This window comes from Herpailurus yagouaroundi, unplaced genomic scaffold (genome assembly GCF_014898765.1).
Source record: "Herpailurus yagouaroundi ecotype Mexico unplaced genomic scaffold, PumYag 140, whole genome shotgun sequence".
NCBI classification, from domain to species: Eukaryota; Metazoa; Chordata; class Mammalia; order Carnivora; family Felidae; genus Herpailurus; species Herpailurus yagouaroundi.
This window is the reverse complement of record NW_024412395.1, coordinates 74,202,929-74,226,221: the sequence shown is the minus strand read 5'-3', so window position 1 is coordinate 74,226,221 and position 23,293 is coordinate 74,202,929. Positions and strand designations below refer to the sequence as shown.

The following is a 23,293-nucleotide window of genomic DNA, read 5'->3' as shown; positions in this document are numbered from 1 at the left end:
CATGAATAACAAAGACACTCCTATCTGAGAAATACCAAGGATTTAGAGACCCTCTCCCTGAAACCAGGGACAAAGACCAGCCAAATTCTTTGTTACATAGGAATTGGTTTAGAAAATAGATGAATGTATAATGGTGAAATAACACGATTATAATCTTGATATTTATCAAATACATTTTCCAATACTGAATTTGACAAATACAGACAGGAAGCAGCCAATTGATATGTATAAAAAATGTAAATAAATAGGAAAAAATTGTATTCTCATTTAGGGAAGAGGATGAATTGAGAGTAGACCTAAAAATATATTAACTGGGATATTAATCTATAAGTTTTTATCTCTAGGGAGACAAAATTGAAATAGTTTAAATGTAATTCAGGGAATTTATATTTATTTGAAGAATTTTTTCTGACAATAGGTATATATTACTGAAATTACTATTTGAGGTAAGTGATTTTGAAATCTACAGAAACTATATTTATGTATATTAGAAGACATAGAAATGCAATAAAAAGGACATTTACAAGACCTAAGGAATAGAAGATTTAGAACAAAATAAGATGTTGGTCAATTCTCTTTATCAAACGTCAAGATATATAATACTCAGGTATTAACTGCTGAGGTACACAGATTATGAAAAATTATAACTGCTAAAGTACATAAAGGAAAAACGGTATGCCTAAACTGAGAGAGCTTATTTGTGTTAACTTAGAATAGATGAGATATTTGTGAAAATAATTTCAATAGAAGGTAGAATATGAGGTTTAGTTTCAGAGAGATGCATGCAAAAAGTGTATGAGACCAGAAAGGAGGAAGAAAGTAAGTTGCAAATAAACAGAAGCCTATATAACATACTGCTGTTGAAGGCTCATTAAAACAACCAAGGCAGAGTAGCAGCTTCCTAAGAAGAAAGCCATTAAGGCAAGGGACAGCACTGTGACATTTGGGAAGCAATATATCTTAAAGCGCTAGATCCAGTTCACCAAAATTTGAGGAAGAAACAATGGCTTTCTTTTGTAGCTATGGTTATAAAATCCGGGTGGGTGGGGGAAAGGACAGTGTTAAAGTTGAAAGAGTAAGACCAAGAAATGTGTCCTAGTGCACAGTGCACAAGAATAGGGACAGAAAAATGATCTAGCTTTTAAAGGAAGAACAAAAGAAATACAATGATTGATGAAAGAATAATGAAAAATTGAATAATGTATTATCATTTTTAAAAATTCTTATTTGTTTTACAGAAGAAAAATAGTAATGAATGTTTCTAAATATTTTTAATAAAATGTGTACTGTTCCTTTCAAAGTTCATTAAATGATGCCTTCAGTGTGATCCACTTTGACAGCTTCAAAAGAAAAGTAAATGTCTTCTCAAAGATCTTTCCTGCCTTCTGATTCTAGAACTTTGACCACTGTGAGTTTTCTTTATAGCCGTCAAATATTTTCTGGCCTACAAACAGGGAAGTGTAAGAGTTCTTTGGGAAGATGCACTATTCTCCACAAAAGATGTGCTTGGATGACATGATTCATGACATTTCTTTGACACGTTGCACACCATTTTGAGTTTTAGTATGATTCATTTGTATGATGCAAAGGGAAGCAATCATCATTTGTTATTTATGGTTTGCTCTGTAATTACAATTGAAGTTACTTTTACATTGCATTTCTCATTTCTTAAAGTATCACTAGAACGTGATAGTTAATAGATAAAAAGGTATAAGGCAAATAGCTGTAAAAGTCTTAATTTGCATTTGCTAATTTATTAGCATCCTTTGTAATGCCATTGTTCTTGCATTGGTTCATGTAAGCCAAACACAGCCTGTAATCAACAGGACACCACCCTGAACTCTGCATAAATCTTTACACAGATGCCTCCTACCAGTATCATCTCCTAGGTCTGAGAACATACTTCTCTCTAAATGTATGAAAAAATATCACCATCAAGACTTTACAAAACTGCTCTCTGCTTTCATTTGTTTTTAAGGAAAGCCATACTTTATGAATTTAAATTAGTTGACCTATCAGAAGAATATCTAGGGGCACCTGGGTGGCTCAGTCAGTTGAGCATCTGACTTCAGCTCAGGTCATGATCTTGCAATTTGTGAGTTTGAACCCCACATCGGGCTCATGGCTGTCAAGGCAGAGCCCACTTTGGATCCTTTGTCTGTCTGTCTCTCTCTTTGCCCCTCCCCTGCTTGCATACCTGAGCTCTCTTTCTCTCTTAAAAATAAATAATCTTAAAAAAAAAAAAGAATATCTAAAGCAATTTGAACACCAGATAAGCAGAGAAATATGACTATGGAGAGGCGCTGTGGCCATCCATTAAGACATATTAAGATGGTTAGCTTTTTGATAAAAGGCAAGTAAGTTTTATCAAGAGTATAGATAAAGTAATGACTGTAGTGGATGGCCCATGCCTTCCTGTGAGTAGTGTTAATAAGGGAATTGGAAAGTTGGGGAAGAGTAATGTGAGAATCTAATATTCGCATTCCTTGATTTGACTCTTGACTCATCTTATCAAAAACTCTATTGGAATGTTAAAGGTATAGGCAGGGAAACTTGGAAATCATATAGTCCAAGCCTCGCTTTCCAGGTGGGTGTCTCTCAAAGATAATTATTTGAGAAGCGTGTCTTGTATCAACAAATGAATGAGGTAACAGAGACAGTCTAAGTAGATATAGTAGAATTTTATGGCTAGTTTCTAAGCAAATTAGAATCTATGTCTTCTGAAACTTATATAGTGTTTTTCCCATTACCTCATTCTTTCTTGATTTCATACTAAATCTCCTAGTCAATAGTTGTTGATGTGCATATGTATTGAATTATTAACTGAAAATATAGTTTTATAACACTTTGTTTTGGAATGGAGTAATTCACATGGTCTGTAACCTACGTTTCCCTTCTTATCAAATGGATAATATCTATCCCAACTTTTATTAAACATACAAATATGCTTGTGTACCCAAAGGACATGGGCAAAGATATCAACAAAGACTTCTGTAAATAGTGGGATTTAGGAAGATTTTGTATGATTATGAATATGTTCATTTAAAAGTATTTATTTAAAGTTATTTTTAGGGCATTTATAATGAATATAATGGTAGTATTAGTATAATTAATAATTACAACAATATATGAATATACAACATGATAGTATAATAATATATTATTATATATTATATATAAATATATATAAATTATATGTATATAAATTATATATAATATTATATAATAATCACAATATATATTATATATTATATTATATAATAATAATCACAATATGTAATATAAATAAGTATTGCTATTATTATATATTAATATAGTTAATAATATAATACAACCTAAAATAATTATTAAAATTATTTTTAAATATTTATGACTAGAAAATATAGGAGACATACATGATCATATTGGCAGTGTTTATTATCAAAATGTGAGACTGTGAAAAATGTTGCAGTCTTTCATCTGCATTTAGTGTTGTCTATAATGCATAATCATTACTCTTAATTTGTAAACCATATTAGTTATTGATTTTCAAAAATGTAATGATATACACAAATAATTAAAAATTCAAATTCTATTAAAAGATGCATAGTAAAAATATAAATATTTTTTGACCCCTGTCCTTCAACACTCCAGGTCCTATCCCTAAAGAGAACTGTTGCTTCTTATTTTATATAGGTAGTCTGCGTGTGTGTGTGTGTGTGTGTGTGTGTGTGTGTGTGTGCATGTGCGTGCACTCAGGTGCCTCTATTAGCTATGACTATGTGTATAATTGATATCATTTGTAGATATATAAAATATTTGTGAATATAAATATATGGCATAAATATCCATTCCTCCTTTCTCCTTTGTTTTATACAAATAGTAGTACCTTAGTTTACTTATTCTTTAGTGTGTGTATGTATGCATATTTTATATGTATATATCTAAATACATGTCTATTATATATATTTGTATATATTAATTTAATATTTTCTCCTGGGGATAATTTCACAACAGTCTTTGCATATATTCCTCATTCTCTGTAAACACTACATAGCAATTTGTTGTCTGGATGTGTCATAATGAGTGCATTTGAGTGCTCCTGATGAAACTAAGTCGTTTGCAATATTTTATTATTGCAACTAATAAGCCAATAAACATACTTGTTTTAATTTGCTGCGGCAGAATAGTCAACAGAAAATTGTAGATAATTACAATTTTTTTTCTGTTTACATTCTTATAATTTTCTTCAACAAACATATACTCATTTCAAAATTTTAGTTACATTAAGAACGAAAAACACTGCTAAAAACCTTATATTTAGGTGTATTAACAATATTTTACATTTGTTTTCGTCTTAGAGGTTCTAGAGTCTTTCCCACACATTTTTTACATTTAAATGGGAAACTAATGAAAATACAAATTTTTCTCATGGAAGGTTTTAAAGTATTGGCTTAATAGTTGTAACAGGATCAGGTAATAAAATGCTGCTATCCTCCTCTTGTAGGAGGATAAAATCCTACAAATAGTATTAACATTTGTTTGTTCCCCTTTTATATTAGCATATTTTATGTATGTGTACTTTAGTGTTTTTATCAGTTATTTTACTCTTAAGGTATAAATAGACATTTTCAACCATTATCTATTAAGATACCTCTTTTAATTGGGGCCTAGCCACTGTAAAAAGAAAACCTTTTTATATTTGTTGCATTAATTAAAAAAAACCCAAAACTTATTTCCCCTTACTCTTTAGTATTACTTTTTTTTAGAATGATTTGTAAAAGCTTCTAGGAAATCAGATCATATTGTGACAGACAAAGCAGAAGATGTCTGAGTTTGCTCAAAACTATGAAAAATGAGAACCTTCTCCTAGCACATTTCAATTTCAATATGCTTCTATTCTAGTGGTTTTACTAAAGCTTTTTTTGAGCATTAAGTTTGGAATCCAAGCCCGCCCACCTTATACCTACCCCTTTTTAATCACTTCATATTCCTCGACTGCTCCTCAGAACTCAAAAATGGACTTACCCAAATCTGATCCTTGACATTTAGAACCAAGGTTGATGCAGATTATGAGTTCAGTTAGTGTTTAATCATTGATACAATTCTGTTGTGCTCAGTAGAGAATTTTTTTCCAAACCTTACTGTGTACCACACCTAAAAATAACAATATAAGCACATAAATTATCAATTAAGAAAATCTAAACCACATAGCTAATTAATAGGATCCTCAAGTTGGCAGGGGAGACTATGCTTTGATCTAATTGTGGAGCAGTTCACAGATGCTAATGCAGGTAATCACACATATAAAATTTCTTATTTTTTTCCCCCTGAGAGAGACAATCACATTGAATTCACCCTCCCAACGTTGAAGGTAAAGGTAACCGATTTCCACAATTGAAGAAGTAAGAACAATCACTTTAGAAATTTCCTCTCAGCGGTTCTTTACTGCAAGGCTTAATTCCTGTAGAAAACTTTCTAATTGTCAGTCTCTCCAATCTGCTTTCAAACATTCCTAATTTTACTTGGTTTTCAATACAAGGTGGTGATTTATTTAAGGTCTTATATAGTGCTAGTTTATTCATATGTGTGAATTTTGTTCACAAAGGGGATTTCACTAAATTTGGTCAAAATATATATGTACATCAAAACCAAAGTCGTCCATACCTAGATTTGCTCTGCTTCTTCTATAGGAAGAAGCTTGAGATGAAGGTTAATTTAGCAGGTACTGTGATGCAAAAACAAAATAGCCCCAAACAAAACAAACAAAACACTAGTCTTTCACAAACTTGATGCATTGTCATTCAAATTTGTCATTCTAATGGCTAGATTTATAAGCACTGCAATTTTATTTGACAGATAATTTTTGAAACTACAATGCATGCACAAAAAATTTGATTGTTATTCTTTAGCAGAAATAATTTTGTTACCACCTTTAACAGAATCTCATTACAGAATGCCTTTGGGGAAAGGGTGGGTCAGATAGGAATAAAATGAAGAAAACAGAAACACTTTCTTAAAGTAATACAAGGAATAAATCTAAAAGTTTATCATTGTATTATAACACTATTTGGGGATATCAAAAACATTTATGACAAGCACATTTAATTCCTTTTTTGATAAGATATTGAACAAGCGGTTTTATCCCAGTGACTAAATTACATACATCAAATCGTCATACTACTTTTAGAGATCAAGCAGAGCTAGAGACACAAAAGACTTTATATTACTAAGATTATAAGTATTTATTTAAAGAACTTCACACAGCCACCTAAAAGCAAAAGAATTGTTGTGATGATGAATAATCCACAATACTTTATTGAATTAAAAAAAATTAGATTTATATGCTATGCTGAGTGCTATTCTACAATGTAAAATAATGTTACAAAGTAATATAAAAGTTAACCTTTCTGAGAAGCTATAGTGGTGTTTATTTATAATAAATTACACATTACATAATTACAGGGTTGTCTGGTGTTACCAGCTTACATATAATTAATTGAATAATAGTTGTTTTGCAAAGTAGATAACCAATTTAAAAATGGCTAATAGACCAATAAAAGTAAACACGTAACAGGGAAATCTCTATAAATCAACAGAAAATTTCATCCAACTTGCACAAGACCTAGTATTCAATTCATGCTGGGGAAGGTATAGAAAAGTACAATACAGATTACAACACATTCCAAACTGTGTGTCACAGTTAAGAACGAGGGAAATCCAGGGTGAAAACATGTTTTGGAAAAGTTGAAAAATTAATTTTTAAATGTTAGTTGGTATGCAAGATGCAAAGGATGAATACAGAAATATGAGAATCTTCTTCCAGTTAATGCTGTAAAATATCTTGAACACATCAAATGTAGTACATATGCACAAGCAAATAGCAATCATAAAACATTATGTTACCAATTAAATAAAATATATCAAGAGAAGTATATTTGACATGTAACCAGTAAATTATGTAAAAATAGATGGCTGAATGGAAATTTAAATATCAGCTATTAAATTAAAAATTAATGTGCTATAATTCTGCAAATATATAAAGTAAACCTTAATCACCAGAGAGTTACTGAGTAGTTGCCTTTTTATTGCGGTCCTTCTCTAGCAGGAACAGTATTGGCTGAGGAAACACTAGCTACAGTAAATAGTAAATCTCACCATTTCTATCACTTAGCCCAGTGGAGATCCCTTTCTCACACAGGTAAGGACAAATGAGGGTATTCCTCAGCTTTCTGGTATTCGTCTGGATATTCGTCAGCATCAGCTTTCTTCTTATGATTTGACTGTCGTCTAGTGTGTCGGGGTCCTCTGAATGCAGAGAGTACATAGGGAGGATAAGGTGGGAAGCCTCGCATGCCCGCAGTTATTAATTGCCTCAGCCCTAAAACAATACAAATCACTTTCTCGCATATTCCACTGGTGAGGGTTTAGAATTGTAACCCTAGCTTGGGTAGCTGCTTCCTAGCAAGGACTCTAGTATGCAAGGGGAAGCACCAGTTTTACTGGGCAGTTAGTCATTTCTCCACCAGAATGCAATAGAGCCAAGTTTATATTCCGTGTAGAGATAATTAGGATAAAAATTGCAAATCTTAAGAAAAATTTTGAAGTAAAGGTTTCTTAACTCATTACACACACACACACACACACACACACACACACACACACACACACAGACACCCTAGTAAATGCCTCTTCAGGGAGGGTTAATTGCAACAGGCCTGGAAATAGCCAGAACTGTTCCATTGAAATAAGAAATGCTCCTGCATTACACTCATACCTAGGCATGAAATACAATGTACCGATAATAATGTTGGTTTGTAACCCAGAAGTTTCAAGGTCATTTGTACCAGTTTATCAACATTGTTTATTGATAACAGTGAGATGAGACACCTAGAGAAAGCCTGACAGAGACTCCCATTTGGGGCATCTTGTTTCTGCATTATTCCCAATTGGAGAGGAAGAACTGTGTCCATGTCACCTCTATACAGGGGGACAATGGTGCTATCACCAGGCCTTTCCAGACCTCTCCTGAGACAGGCTGGCATGCATATCCTGCTGTATTGTTTCCTTTTCTGGTAATAAACTGCAGATTTGTAAGCATTGTCTTTTTGTTCCTTGTGAGTCTTCTTCAGTGATCTGAGCCTGTTCAACTGTCACATTAGTGAAGTGCCATACAATTATAGTCACTATAAAAAGCATAATGAGTGATGAAAAGAAATAAAAAAAAAACCCTGCTATTTTATTGGACACAATGACTCATTGTGCAATTTTCGGTTTTGGTAAAACTACATGAAGGAAATAAAATAGGGCAACAGAATTGGGAGTTACTGGAAATGGAAAGAAGCTAACTATGATGCTTAGTGAAAGCTTTTAGGAAGACGAGTCATTAGAGCAAATTACAAAGGAATGAAAATTGTTGAAACAGTGATGTCAAGGTCTGGGAGAAAAGCGTTCCCTGTGTGGGAAACAGCAGGAACAAAGACTAATTGATTACACCTATACTTAGCATTCTGAAAATTGAAAACTGAAACTTATACCCAAGTTGATCAAGGACTCTGAATGGGTGCTAAAAAGAGTCAGAGTGGTTGAAGAAGAGGAAGCAAGAGTAGGAGAGGTGAGGGCCCAGGTCAGAAGACTCCATTAACCTGAGTATCTGCATCTTGGGCCTTGCAGTCCAACGTGAGGATTTTTCATGTTATTTTAATTGTTATAGGAAGTGTTGGGTGGTTTTAATCCTTGAATAGTAGACTTTAGATTTTGTGATGAGATCAGACTTAAAAACTTAAGTTGCTGCCATTCTATAAAGTCTTGTTAATACACAGTTATTTAAGCTAATTTGGTATTCACTTTGGAAAGAGAAGTCTTAAGAGATTACTGTAGGTAACTGTATCTGGCTCCTTGATCAACACAAGTAAAAGTTTCCATTTCCAATTTTTGCAGTGCTGAGTAGAGGTGCAAAGTCAATGATTTGACTTTGTTCTTACAATTGTTGTTACTATGAAGACGTATTTATAGGCTTACCTAGTACAACAGGAGCCACCGATCTCCAAGTTTTTCAAGAATTACATGTACTTTTTAAAAGGAATTGGTTTACTTTTCACTTTCTAAGTGATGAGATCTGGGTGGTCTCAGCAGAAATAAATGTTCCAAGGTTGGTATCAAAGAGTATTTGACCTTATTTAAAGTACTGTTTTTATGGATATTGTAATGACTCTTTGAGAAAGTGGCTTTGCAAATAAAAATGTGTTATAAGATGCATTAAGAAGTTCAAAGAAAGTTGTTTCAATTTTTCTTCCTCCAAATATATATATTTATATACATCACTGATTCTTTTGTTTTAAATTTCTTTAATGGTCATATTTATTTTTGAGACAGAGAGAGACAGAGCATGAATGGGGGAGGGGCAGAGAGAGAGGGAGACAGAATCCGAAGCAGGCTCCAGGCTCTGAGCTGTCAGCACAGAGCCCAACGCAGGGCTCGAACTTGTCAACTGTGAGATCGTGACCTGAGCTGAAGTCGGACGCTCAACCGACTGAGCCACCCAGGCTCCCTTATATATCACTGATTTCTAAGGAGAACATTTTCCCCCTATACTTTGGCATCTCTGAAGTAGGTATGCATCTTTCAGTCATTGTTATGATATGGCTTAAGTAGAGATTTTTTTTTTATTCATACTACATAAATAATGGCTTTTCTTACATTCAATGATGTCTTACATTTGAAGAAATTTATCATGTTTTCAGTGGTAAATGGCATGCTTTAAAAAACTCTTGAAGAAATAGTGATTTACAGTTTGATTACACACTAGACCAGTGAGCAGGTCTCTATTCTTTAAGAAGAAAATATTTTTTATAATCAACAGGTTTTTGTTGTGTTTTGTTTCTTTTTGGTATCTTGGATATGGAAAAAAAAACCTGTAGAAATCATGTGGTTGAACACCCTCACTTTCTAACGCAGGAAGTTTGTTTTATATAATAAGATGACTGATTGCAATTTTTTTCATTCATTTCGGTTATGTTTTGCTTAGTGTCTAAACAGGAAAATGGTGGGGGGGAAATTGTGTGTGATTAGCTTGGTACCATTTTTACATTTGCAGTCCCCAAACTTACATCTATCAGGGAGGTGAATTAGGTCTACACAAGTTAGATGACCTGTCTCAAATTATACAAGAGGTCTGTGGGAGGAGCCATATTTCTTGCTGAGGTCATAGCTCTTCTTCTTGAAGACATTTGGCAGCCCTTTTGCAGAAGCATTTTGCAGTGCTAGTGGGCAGTTATTAGTGAAAACAGGCCTGTATTTTAAAGGCCGCAGAATATCTCTACGTTCCATAAAATTTTAACATCCACTGAGATTTTAATAGGTTATCTGAAAAGTCAATATCTGTGATCAAATATATTTTTCAAATGCTGAGTTTTGAAAATTTTATTTGTTGCTATTACTTTCTGTTTAGGAAGTTTCTTTTAAAAAAATTTTTTTTCAACGTTTATTTATTTTTGGGACAGAGAGAGACAGAGCATGAACGGGGGAGGGGCAGAGAGAGAGGGAGACACAGAATCGGAAACAGGATCCAGGCTCTGAGCCATCAGCCCAGAGCCCGACGCGGGGCTCGAACTCACGGACCGGGAGATCGTGACCTGGCTGAAGTCCGACGCTTAACCGACTGCGCCACCCAGGCGCCCCATGAAGTTTCTTTTTATAAATAGGCATGTGGAAACTTCTTATTTAATTTTAAAATACTTGACTATTTAATACTTTTGTCCTAGAATATGTATTTACAACTTATGAAGTATTGATATTATGCTAAATTATTTATGGAATGCTGATTATGATTATATCCCCCAAATTCTATCAAATCCACTAAAGTGGATTAAAGTGGAATGAGAGGTTATATTAATCTGTTCAGTTGAAATTAATTTGCTCTTTATGTATGTTTTTATGGCCCATTATTTAAACAACTACAAACATATTTTGAATAGCATATAGTGGTTCCAGGAGGATAAGGGTATCTTTTTATCATTGCTGAATCATCTACTGGTTTATTGTGCCAAATAATTTCTACGATAGACACTCAAAGCATAGATGTTAAAATCGAGAATGTAATTTGAGTGCGTTGTTCAATGTGAATAAACCTTCATATCTTTTGTAGAATGGTTATAATTTCAGTTATTAACATTGTTAAAAAGACTCTTCAAAAGGTGCATTTTGAATATACCTATACTTATCTCTATTATTTGTTCACTTATTTTTCCATTCTTCTACATCCAAAAAAATGTGAAAGGAGGGTATCTTCATTACTTGTTGAATTTATCAAACCTGTTTATGAACTGCAGTTTTGCTCTGGTATAGCTTAACTCATGGACTTTATACCTTGTTCTAGTAAGATTTTAGTGAGATATATTGAGATATTAGGTTATCTGTATGAACACTCTTCTTTGAGTACTCTCTGATCATCCTCCAATAGGATTAGATTCCCTGAAACTATATTTCTGGAACATGACTCTATCTCCCCTATGTAGAATGGATAGAGTCTGACACATAAACTAGAGAGTTGGTTGTTATGGACTGAACCCCCAAAATTCATATGTTGAAATACCATCTCACTGTCATGATAGGAAGCAGTAGGGCCTTGGAGAGGTGATTAAGTCATGGGAGTGGAGCCCTCATGAGTGGGATTAGTGGACTTATAAAACAGACCCAAGAGTGCTCTTATTCCTTTTGCCATAGCAAAGACAAAACAGAAGAAACTCACCTGTCTATGAATCAGGACATGGGCCCTCACCAGATGCAGAATCTGTTGTTGGCAAGTGGGTGTTAGACATCATAGTCTCCAGAACTGTGAGAAATAAATGAATGTTCTTTAAGCTACCCAGTCTTTGCTGATTTGTTGTTGTTGTTGTTGTTGTTGTTGTTGTTGTTGTTGTTGTTTCAGTCTGAACTAAGACAGCTATCCTAATAGGTTTTGATTTCTGGGGAAGATGGAAGGTCAGAGGTCAGGCTGGCTGGAGGGGTGAGAAAGTACTAGAGGAACAAATGCAGGGGCCACGTAGTAGCCTCTGTAGAACAAATAGTTGTGATATCCCATGACCAGCCACATAATAAACACTGATGACTGTAAATATTTTTATTTTTTATTTTTTTTAGTGTTTATTTTTGAGACAGAGACAGAATGCAAGTGGGTTAGGGATAGAGAGAGGGTGAGATAGAGAATCTGAAGCAGGCTCCAGGCTCCAAGCTGTCAGCACAGAGCCCAACGCAGGGCTCAAACTCACAAGCTGTGAGATCATAACCTGAGCCGAAGTTGGACACTCAACCGACTGAGCCACCCAGGCGCCCCTGTAAATATTTTTAAATGTTTATTTATTTATTTTGAGAGAGAGAGAGAGAGAGCTGGGGAGGGGCAGAGAGAGGGAAAGAGAGAATCCCTAGAAGGCTCCAAGCTGTTAGTGCAGAGCCTGACATGGGGCTTGATCTCACAAACAGATCATGATCTGAGCCAAAATCAAGAATTGGACACTTAACTGACTAAGCCACCCAGGAGACCCTGAAGGTTGTAAATTTTAATCTGTATTTGCAACCTAGTTTGGGGGGTTTTAGAGAGCATGCATAAAGTTTAGGTGCCTACTCACTGATTTTGTAATTTTAGATTATCAAAATATACATTTCTAAAATGTAAATTTTAGTTCAAGATAGGGCTTGTTTGGAAACCAGAAAAAAAATTTATAAAATATTGTTGGCACTATTTATGGTTTTATTATGAAATAAAGTTGTTACTAAGCCTAGTTATGTTCTCCAAAACTGACATTATCAAATGAAGTTCACCATAGCTAGAAACTTTATAAGAAATACAAAACTGTACAATTAGTGTTTTTTAAAATATTAGTTAATGTTATTAATAAAGTAAGAATACTTCATGTTAACCAAATGGTTATAAATGACAATGGAAGTGCAACTGACATTAATTTCTGACTTTGCTAATAACTTTCTTCCCAAAATGTTTCCATCTTATGGATTTGGTATGTTTTTAACCTTTGGCAGCATGGGTGTTTGAGAGTAAAGTTGTGACATTTTTTTGAGGCTTATAAACGTTCAGGAAGTTCAGTCTTTAAGCAAGACAGTTATTTTTTTTCAAATACATTTGGCTCTTTTTCTGATTCAGAGTACCTCTTTGGTGTGTTTAGTGTAACAAAAGTCTTTCTACATCACATGACTTAATGTCCAGTATGGAAAGTATGCTTATGCTTCACTTCAGAAACAAAAACAGACCTTACATGAAAGTGATTAATTCGATTAAAAAAATGAAGAAATCAAAATATATGTTTACCCTGCATTCCTTTTTTTCTCTTTTTATTCCTATTTTTGTGCTTTTTGTGAAACATTTTAATTAGGCATCTCTGAAGTACAGTAACTTATATGATATAATCTCTCAATATGAAAAGGTCATGCCTAAATAGGCAAGTGGGTGAACCTGATTTGAATCTCATCCTAAAAATGTCAAGAGATGTTTCTAGAGGACTTATAATTTTTCTCCATATATTTTCTTTGTGAAAGATTTATTATTATTACATAGAACTTTTACAGCATAAAGTGGTAGCATCATGACAAAACACTCAAAAACAAATGAACCAAATCTATTCATTTGTCAACTTTAAAATCAGATGTAGTAGGAAAAGACTCTCCGACTTCAGATGATAATTACTTGATGGTGTTTAAATTGTTGCTCATTTTCCACTGAGGGATAGGGTGAAAGACCAGTTTAGTATTGTAATCTTTCCCAGTGTTACTACCTACAAACTCATGCATTTGGGAGGAATTTTTAACAGTCACCTCTTCACTTTATTTTAGCTCATTTCTTTCAGTTCAGTATGGTTTAATGTAAATTAGTTCATTTTTCCAGTAATATGTTAGAAACCATGTAGAAAGGAACAATGAGCAAATTTTAGTACAATGTACACAAAAGACTTGAGTTTTTATTTCAACTACACATAGAGGGCATGTATCTCAAACACTCCTGTCCTGGTAACTGTACCTGCTTTTCCCTCCAGGAGATCACACATCAGTTCCTCCTAGCTCACATGTTTTTTTGTGGCATTTACTTCACATACATCCAGATCCGCACAGTACATTGCATTTTTCAGGCTACCATGCTGGGCTTAAGATGGCAACAAAGCCAGTGAGAACAATAAAACAAAATGAGTTTGGTTCCACATGTGGGGAAAGCATCTCACTATTTTGATTGGCTTTAAACCTGGGCACTTCTAGCAGCTGTCTTGAAGCCCATCTGAGAATGAAATCATATAGAGGAAGTGTATTGGAGAAATAGAGAAACCAGCTTGTGATACGATTTGAGCTCTGGGTTGAGCCCAGACCTGAGGTTTTGAACAAATGAATTACATGATCTGGAATTTTCCCTTTATTTGCTTAAATCACTTTGAGCTGGGTTTCTGTTATTAGCAAAGCAACCTATTTTAAGAGATACACTAGGTGTAAAAACACTGAAATAATTTGAGAGTAAAGGTCAGAATTAAGAAGGATTAATTAATTAGTAACTTTTCCTTGAAGAACAAGAATCCGGAGCTCAACCACTTACCTTTGTTGTAGACAACTTATAGTTGGGTCTTGTTTTTATTAATCTGCCTTGACAGTCTCTTTGAATTGGTATATTTAGACCACTCACATTAAAGTGATTAATGATATAATGAGAGTAATGTCTACCATATTTGTAACTGTATATCAGGTAAAAAGAATTGAGGTATATAGGTCTTTAGTGTGAATTTTGGTTGTTTGTTTTTAATTGGATACGAGTTAGGCCACATTTATTGTTTGTGGGGGCTGTACTGTCAGAGTCTACAATTCCCTCTAGCATCCTTGTTTCTGACTCTTCTCTTTGAAGTTTTTGAAAGATTCCTTAAATGGAGTCTGAGGCTTGCAGTTCTTCTAGCCACAATCCCTTGTTATTACACTGGGGCCCTATTGATGCAGCGGTAAGGTGTGAGGGAAGGGAAGCATGCTATAGTCCTATGATTAGATATGTCTTTTTTTTTTAATTAATGTTTATTTATTTGGGGAGAGGGAGAAAGGAGAGGCAGAGAGAAAGGGAGATTCTCAAGCAGGCTCCATGCTGTCAGTGCAGCCCCCACACAGGGCTCAATCTCAGGAACTGTGAGATCATGACCTGAGCCAAAATCAAGAGTTGGACGCCTAACCGACTAAGCGACCCAGGCACCCCAGGTGTCAGTCTTTAAATGAACCTGAGTTGGGTATTTATCTTCCCTCAGGTTGATTAATCTTTAGTAAACCTCAGCAGGTTAAGCTCTGGTAAACAAGTTTTCTTGAGGGTGGGCCTTATTAAGAAGATTGGAGAGCTCTGAATATATGGTTACTTTTCTTCTCCTTCTGTCTCAAGTACAGAGGGATTTTTCTCTATTTTTTACAGTGAGAGCAATAGGCCAGCTGGAGGCAAAACTCACAAGAATGTGGGGGCCCCTACTATTGGATGTCTTTGGAGCTTTTCACTCTGAACTAGCCTGAGTCCACACCAATTGATCAATTATCAATAAATTTGGCCTACTGATGTTGGCTTCAGCTGCAGGCTGCTGCTTCTGGGTTTTGCTTCTGGTAAGCTGTGATTCTCTGGATCTGCTGGTCTCTCTTCCAGATTTTGGGCACTAGTTTGCCTCAATTCTCAATTCTCTAAGAGTCTCAGGAGAGTTGTTGAATTTTGCTTATCTGTTTTCTTGTGAGGATATTAGCTATTTGCATGTCAGACCAGAAACTACAATTCTTTAACTACTTATCTTTCCAACAATTAATTTCTCCTATTTTCAGAAACTATAAAGGAGCCTTGGCCACAAAAATCTCCATAGTAGAAGATTATACTCATTGAAAGAAGCTTTGATTCTTATGCATCCTAAAGGTAAGCTTAGATTTACATTCACTAAATATTATTCTGTGCCAGGAAGCTGGGGAGATGTTTGTGTGTTTATTTTGTGGTCTAAGTTTTGTGACCCAAATATGAGGCTGTATGGAGTTTAAAAGGATGGATTCCAGAAACACGTTCAGTGAGTTTGAATCCCAGGTCCAGCACTTAGTGCTGGGTTGGTCCTTGGTGAGTTACTTCAGCCTTTCTGTGTCTCAGTTTCTTTATCTGTGAAAGTAGGGTTAATAGTGCCTATTCTGAGAATTAAATTACATGATAGCATTATTACAATAATACAACATCTCTTAAATTTTGCTTTCCTTCTGCCAACCAGTAATTCATTTTTTACTAATTCAAAGCGCTTCTTTACTAAGGTTTTTGAGAGTTTTGTCCCTGGAAGCAGCCCAATATATTCCTTTTAGTGATTCTGATAATTGAAATAACAACTAAATCAGGGGCACCTGGGTGGCTCAGGCGATTAAGCATCTAGCTCTTGATTTTGGCTAAAGTCATGATCTCACTGTTTGTGAGTTTTAGCCCCATATCAGGTTCCACTCTGACAGAACAGAGCTTGCTTGGGATTTTATCTCTTTCTCTGCCCCTCTCCACACCCTGCCCCTCTCCACACCCTGCCCCAATCTCTCTCTCTCTCTCTCTCTCTCTCTCTCAAAGAATAAATAATTTTAAAAATACATTATTAAATAACAAGCACTCTCTACCCTTTGAAGATTAACAATATTCTTGAGTGAAATTTTATTCTAATATATAAGAACTTTACCAATTTTTGTAAAAGGATATCCAGGAAGATTTCCTATATTACTAGAGAAAGTTGTTTTGATATCATGTAATGATATGGTTGGTTATTGTGTATCTGTTATTCAGTACAGCTTCTGTGACTTTAATCAGATCACACATTTTTTTTGGACCCATAAAGTGACAGGCCAATGACTATTCAGTGTTGTCAGTGAGAATAAATGCTATGCTGATAAGCAGATATGCCACTGAACATCAAACCAAAGGAGATGAATAGATCAACCACATAATCTTAGACTCTAGCTGCAAGATCTTAAAAACAATAAGGACAATAGATATTTCCAAGGGAAACCAGTCCATAAAATACAGAGCCACATTTTGAAATTTCTGTATGAATCCTCATATTATATAACATGGAATTGGTCTATTCAATAATAAAAATTGCAGTAAGAACCTGAAGTAGTAATGTTAATGATAAGGAAACCATTGTTATTTTCAAAATTGGGCCATTACCAAAGAAGGAAGGACATGGAAATGCACTATTTCAATAATCCTTGAAAGTAATGCTGTTGTTGAGAGGGTTTGTGGACTTGTGTATGTGTTTTCCATTATCTGATTAATCGGGTAGGTGATTGTGTTTCACTGTCTTAAAAATTATATTTCAATATCTTAAAAATGCCAGGTATCTAAAATCTTCTTTAGTTAGCATTTATTTAATAAAGGGTAGAAATATAATTCATTTCTAGTGTGTGCTTTGTATTCTGTCAACATAGTATCACAACAGAGAAGCAGCATTATTTTTCATATTTTGCAAACAGGGACTGAGAGTCATGGACATTAGGCTTATATGATGAATAGATGACCGATCATTCATAGACCAGGTTATCCATACAATATGACTTAAAATGTCTTGTCCTGTCCACATTACAGTGCCAGATATCTGATGTATCATAGAATTTCATGTTTCAAGAGCTTTTTAAAATCATCCCATCCAGCCACCCATCTTATGCCTAGTTTGAGATCTATCAGCTGGGTATTTATTTATTTATTTATTTATTTATTTTCAATATATGAAATTTAGTGTCATATTGGTTTCCATACAACACCCAGTGCTCATCCCAAAAGGTGCCCTCCTTAATACCCATCACCCACCCTCCCCTCCCTCCCACCCCCCCATCAACCCTCAGTTTGTTCTCAGTTTTTAACAGTCTCTTATGCTTTGGCTCTCTCCCACTCTAACCTCTTTTTTTTTTTCCTTCCCCTCCCCCATGGGTTTCTGTTAAGTTTCTCAGGATCCACATAAGAGTGAACCCATATGGTATCTGTCTTTCTCTGTATGACTTATTTCACTTAGCATAACACTCTCCAGTTCCATCCATGTTGCTACAAAAGGCCATATTTCATTCTTTCTCATTGCCATGTAGTACTCCATTGTGTATATAAACCACAATTTCTTTATCCATCCATCAGTTGATGGACATTTCGGCTCTTTCCATCATTTGGCTATTGTTGAGAGTGCTGCTATAAACATTGGGGTACAAGTGCCCCTATACATCAGTACTCCTGTATCCCTTGGGTAAATTCCTAGCAGTGCTATTGCTGGGTCATAGGGTAGGTCTATTTTTAATTTTCTAAGGAACCTCCACACTGTTTTCCAGAGTGGCTGCACCAGTTTGCATTCCCACCAACAGTGCAAGAGGGTTCCCGTTTCCCCACATCTGTCCAGCATCTATAGTCTCCTGATTTGTTCATTTTGGCCACTCTGACTGGCGTGAGGTGATATCTGAGTGTGGTTTTGATTTGTATTTCCCTGATGAGGAGCGACGTTGAGCATCTTTTCATGTGCCTGTTGGCCATCCGGATGTCTTCTTTAGAGAAGTGTCTATTCATGTTTTCTGCCCATTTCTTCACTGGGTTATTTGTTTTTCGGGTGTGGAGTTTGGTGAGCTCTTTATAGATTTTGGAGACTAGCCCTGTGTCCGATATGTCATTTGCAAATATCTTTTCCCATTCCGTTGGTTGCCTTTTAGTTTTGTTGGTTGTTTCCTTTGCTGTGCAGAAGCTTTTTATCTTCCTAAGGTCCCAGTAGTTCATTTTTGCTTTTAATTCCCTTGCCTTTGGGGATGTGTCAAGTAAGAGATTGCTACGGCTGAGGTCAGAGAGGTCTTGTCCTGCTTTCTCCTCTAGGGTTTTGATGGTTTCCTGTCTCACATTCAGGTCCTTTATCCATTTTGAGTTTATTTTTGTGAATGGTGTGAGAAAGTGGTCTAGTTTCAACCTTCTGCATGTTGCTGTCCAGTTCTCCCAGCACCATTTGTTAAAGAGACTGTCTTTTTTCCATTGGATGTTCTTTCCTGCTTTGTCAAAGATGAGTTGGCCATACGTTTGTGGGTCTAGTTCTGGGGTTTCTATTCTATTCCATTGGTCTATGTGTCTGTTTTTGTGCCAATACCATGCTGTCTTGATGATTACAGCTTTGTAGTAGAGGCCAAAGTCTGGGATTGTGATGCCTCCTGCTTTGGTCTTCTTCAAAATTACTTTGGCTATTCGGGGCCTTTTGTGGTTCCATATGAATTTTAGGATTGCTTGTTCTAGTTTCGAGAAGAATGCTAGTGCAATTTTGATTGGGATTGCATTGAATGTGTAGATAGCTTTGGGTAGTGACATTTTGACAATATTTATTCTTCCAGTCCATGAGGACAGAATGTTTTTCCATTTATTTATATCTTCTTCAATTTCCTTCATAAGCTTTCTATAGTTTTCAGCATACAGATCTTTTACATCTTTGGTTAGACTTATCCCTAGGTATTTTATGCTTCTTGTCCAATTGGGAATGGGATCAGTTTCTTTATTTGCCTTTCTGTTGCTTCATTATTAGTTTGTAAGAATGCAACTGATTTCTGTACATTGATTTTGTATCCTGCAACTTTGCTAAATTCATGTATCAGTTCTTAGCAGACTTCTGGTGGAGTCTGTCAGATTTTCCATGTATAATATCATGTCATCTGCAAAAAATGAAAGCTTAACTTCATCTTTGCCAATGTTGATTCCTTTGATTTCCTTTTGTTGTCTGATTGCTGATGCTAGAACTTCCAACACTATGTTAAAGAACAGAGGTGAGAGTGGACTTCTCTGTTGTGTTCCTGACCTCAGGGGGAAAGCTCTCAGTTTTTCCCCATTGAGGATAATGTTAGCTGTGGGCTTTTCATAAATGAATTTTATGATCTTTAAGTATGTTCCTTCTATCCCGACTTTCTTGAGGGTTTTTATTAAGAAAGGATCCTGAATTTTGTCAAATGCCTTTTCTGCATCGATTGACAGGATCATATGGTTCTTATCTTTTATTAATGTGATGTATCATGTTGATTGATTTGCGAATGTTGAACCAGCCCTGCATCCCAGGAATGAATCCCACTTGATCATGGTGAATAATTCTTTTTATATGCTGTTGAATTCGATTTGCTAGTATCTTATTGAGAATTTTTGCATCCATATTCATCAGGGATATTTGCCTGTACTCTTTTTTGGCCGAGTCTCTGTCTGGTTTAGGGATCAAAGTAATACTGGCTTCATAGAATAAGTCAGGAAGTTTTCCTTCCCTTTCTATTTTTTTGGAATAGCTTGAGAAGGATAGGTATTATCCCTGCTTTAAATATCTGGTAGAACTCCCCTGGGAAGCCATCTGGTCCTGGACTCTTATTTTTTGGGAGATTTTTGATAACTGATTCAATTTCTTTGCTGGTTATGGGTCTGTTCAAGCTTTCTATCTTCCTGATTGAGTTTTGGAAGAGTGTGGGTGTTTAGGAATTTGTCCATTGCTTCCAGGTTGTCCAGTTTGTTGGTATATAATTTTTCATAGTATTCCCTGATAATTGCTTGTAACTCTGAGGGATGGGTTGTAATAATTCCATTTTCATTCATGATTTTATCTATTTGGGTCATCTCCCTTTTCTTTTTGAGAAGCCTGGCTAGAGGTTTGTCAATTTTGTTTATTTTTTCAAAAAACCAACTCTTGGTTTCGTTGATCTGCTCTAAGTTTTTTAAGATTCTATATTGTTTATTTCTGCTCTTATCTTTATTCTTTCTCTTCTTCTGCTGGGTTTAGGCTGTCTTTGCTGTTCTGCTTCTATTTCCTTTAGGTGTGCTGTTAGATTTTGTATTTGGGATTTTTCTTGTTTCTTGAGATAGGCCTGGATTGCAATGTATTTTCCTCTCAGGACTGCCTTCGCTGAGTCCCAAAGCGTTTGGATTGTTGTATTTTCATTTTTGTTTGTTTCTATATATTTTTTAATTTCTTCTCTAATTGCCTGGTTGACCCACTCATTCTTTAGTAGGGTGTTCTTTAACCTCCGTGCTTTTGGAGATTTTCCAGACTTTTTCCTGTGGTTGATTTCAAGCTTCATAGCATTGTCGTCTGAAAGTGTGCATGGTATGATTTCAATTCTTGTAAACTTATGAAGGGCTGTTTTGTGACCCAGTATATGATCTATCTTGGAGAATGTTCCATGTGCACTCGAGAAGATGGTATATTCTGTTGCTTTGGGATGCAGAGTTCTAAATAGATCTGTCAAGTCCATCTGATCCAATGTATCATTCAGGGCCCTTGTTTCTTTATTGACCGTGTGTCTAGATGATCTATCCATTTCTGTAAGTGGGGTGTTAAAGTCCCCTGCAATTACCACATTCTTATCAATAAGGTTGCTTATGTTTGTAATTGTTTTATACATCTGGGGCCTCCTGTATTCGGCACATAGACATTTATAATTGTTAACTCTTTCTGATGGATGGACCCTGTGATTATTATATAATGCCCTTCTTCATCTCTTGTTATAGCCTTTAATTTAAAGTCTACTTTGTCTGATATAAGTATGGCTACTCCAGCTTTCTTTTGACTTCCAGTGGCATGATAAATAGTTCTCCATCCCCTCACTCTCAATCTGAAGGTTTTCACAGGTCTAAAATGAGTCTCTTGTAGATAGCAAATAGATGGGTCTTGTTTTTTTATCCATTCTGATACCCTATGTATTTTGGTTGGCACATTTAGTCCATTTACATTCAGTGTTATTATAGAAAGATACGGGTTAAAGTCATTGTGGTGTCCATAGGTTTCATGCTTGTAGCGATGTCTCTGGTACTTTGTCTCACAGCATCCCCCTTAGGATCTCTTGTAGGGCTGGTTTAGTGGTGACGAATTCCTTCAGTTTTTTGTTTGTTTGTTTGGGAAAACCTTTATCTCTCCTTCTATTCTAAATGACAGACTTGCTGGATAAAGGATTCTCGGCTGTATATTTTTTTCTGTTCATCACATTAAAGATCTCCTGCCATTCCTTTCTGGCCTGCCAAGTTTCAGTAGAGAGATCGGTCACGAGTCTTATAGGTCTCCCTTTATATGTTAGAGCATGTTTATCCCTAGCTGCTTTCAGAATTTTCTCTTTATCCTTGTATTTTGCCAGTTTCACTATGATATGTTGTGCCGAAGATCAATTCAAGTTATGTCTGAAGGGAGTTCTCTGTGCCTCTTGGATTTCAATGCCTTTTTCCTTCCTCAGATCAGGGAAGTTCTCAGCTATTATTTCTTCAGTTACCCCTTCAGCACCTTTCCCTCTCTCTTCCTCCTCTGGAATACCAATTATGCTTAGATTATTTCTCTTTTTTTTTTTTTAATTTTTTTTTTAACATTTATTTATTTTTGAGACAGAGACACAGCATGAGCAGGGGAGGGGCAGAGAGAGAGGGAGGCACTAATCGGAAGCAGGCTCCAGGCTCTGAGCCATCAGCCCAGAGCCCGATGCAGGGCTCGAACTCACGGACCGCAAGATCGTGACCTGAGCTAAAGTTCGACACTTAACCGACTGAGCCACCCAGGCGCCCCAGGTTATTTCTCTTTAGTGAATCACTTAGTTCTCTAATTTTCCCCTCATACTCCTGGATTTTTTTTTTATCTTTCTTTTTCTCAGCTTCTTCTTTTTCCATAATTTTATCTTCTAGTTCACCTATTGTCCCCTCTGCCTCTTCAATCCGAGCTGTGGTCATCTCCATTTTATTTTGCAGCTCATTAATAGCATTTTTTAGCTCCTCCTGGATGTTCCTTAGTCTCTTGATCTCTGTAGCAATAGATTCTCTGCTGTTTTTATACTGTTTTCAAGCCCAGAGATTAATTTTATGACTATTATTCTAAATTCACTTTGTTATATGTTTAAATCGTTTTTGATCAGTTCGTTAGCTGTCGTTATTTTCTGGACTTTTTTTTTTGAGGGGAATTCTTCTGTTTCGTCATTTTGGATAGTCCCTGGAGTGGTGCGGGACTGTGGCGCACTTCCCCTGTGCTGTCTTGAATAACTTGTGTTGGTGGGTGGGGCCGCAGTCCGACCTGATGTCTGCCCCCAGCCCCACCGCTGGGGCCACAGTCAGACTGGTGTGTGCCTTCTCTTCCCCCCTCCTAGGGGCGGGATTCACTGTGGGGTGGTGTGGCCCATCTGGGCTAGTTGCACACTGCCAGGCTGGTGGTGCTAGGGATCTGGTTGGGGAGTTTTTTAATCCAACTATTGGCCAAGTAACACCAAAGTCAGGGAGTGACTATCTCTGGGAAAATAATACTCATAAAGAAAAAGAAAATTGTATATATGTGTGTGTGTATGTGTGTGT

The 23,293-nt window shown here is 35.8% G+C and overlaps 1 long non-coding RNA gene across 1 annotated transcript in view; it reads left to right on the top strand.

Annotated features, from left to right (window-relative positions):
• Positions 1–15,417: 15,417 nt before the first annotated feature.
• LOC121030285 (uncharacterized) overlaps positions 15,418–23,293 on the top strand; it is a 121,117-nt gene continuing 113,241 nt past the window's right edge. Inside the window, exons 1-2 of the long non-coding RNA XR_005790157.1 lie at positions 15,418–15,594; positions 15,805–15,892. This is a non-coding gene — a long non-coding RNA (uncharacterized LOC121030285). The remainder of the gene's footprint in view (positions 15,595–15,804; positions 15,893–23,293) is intronic.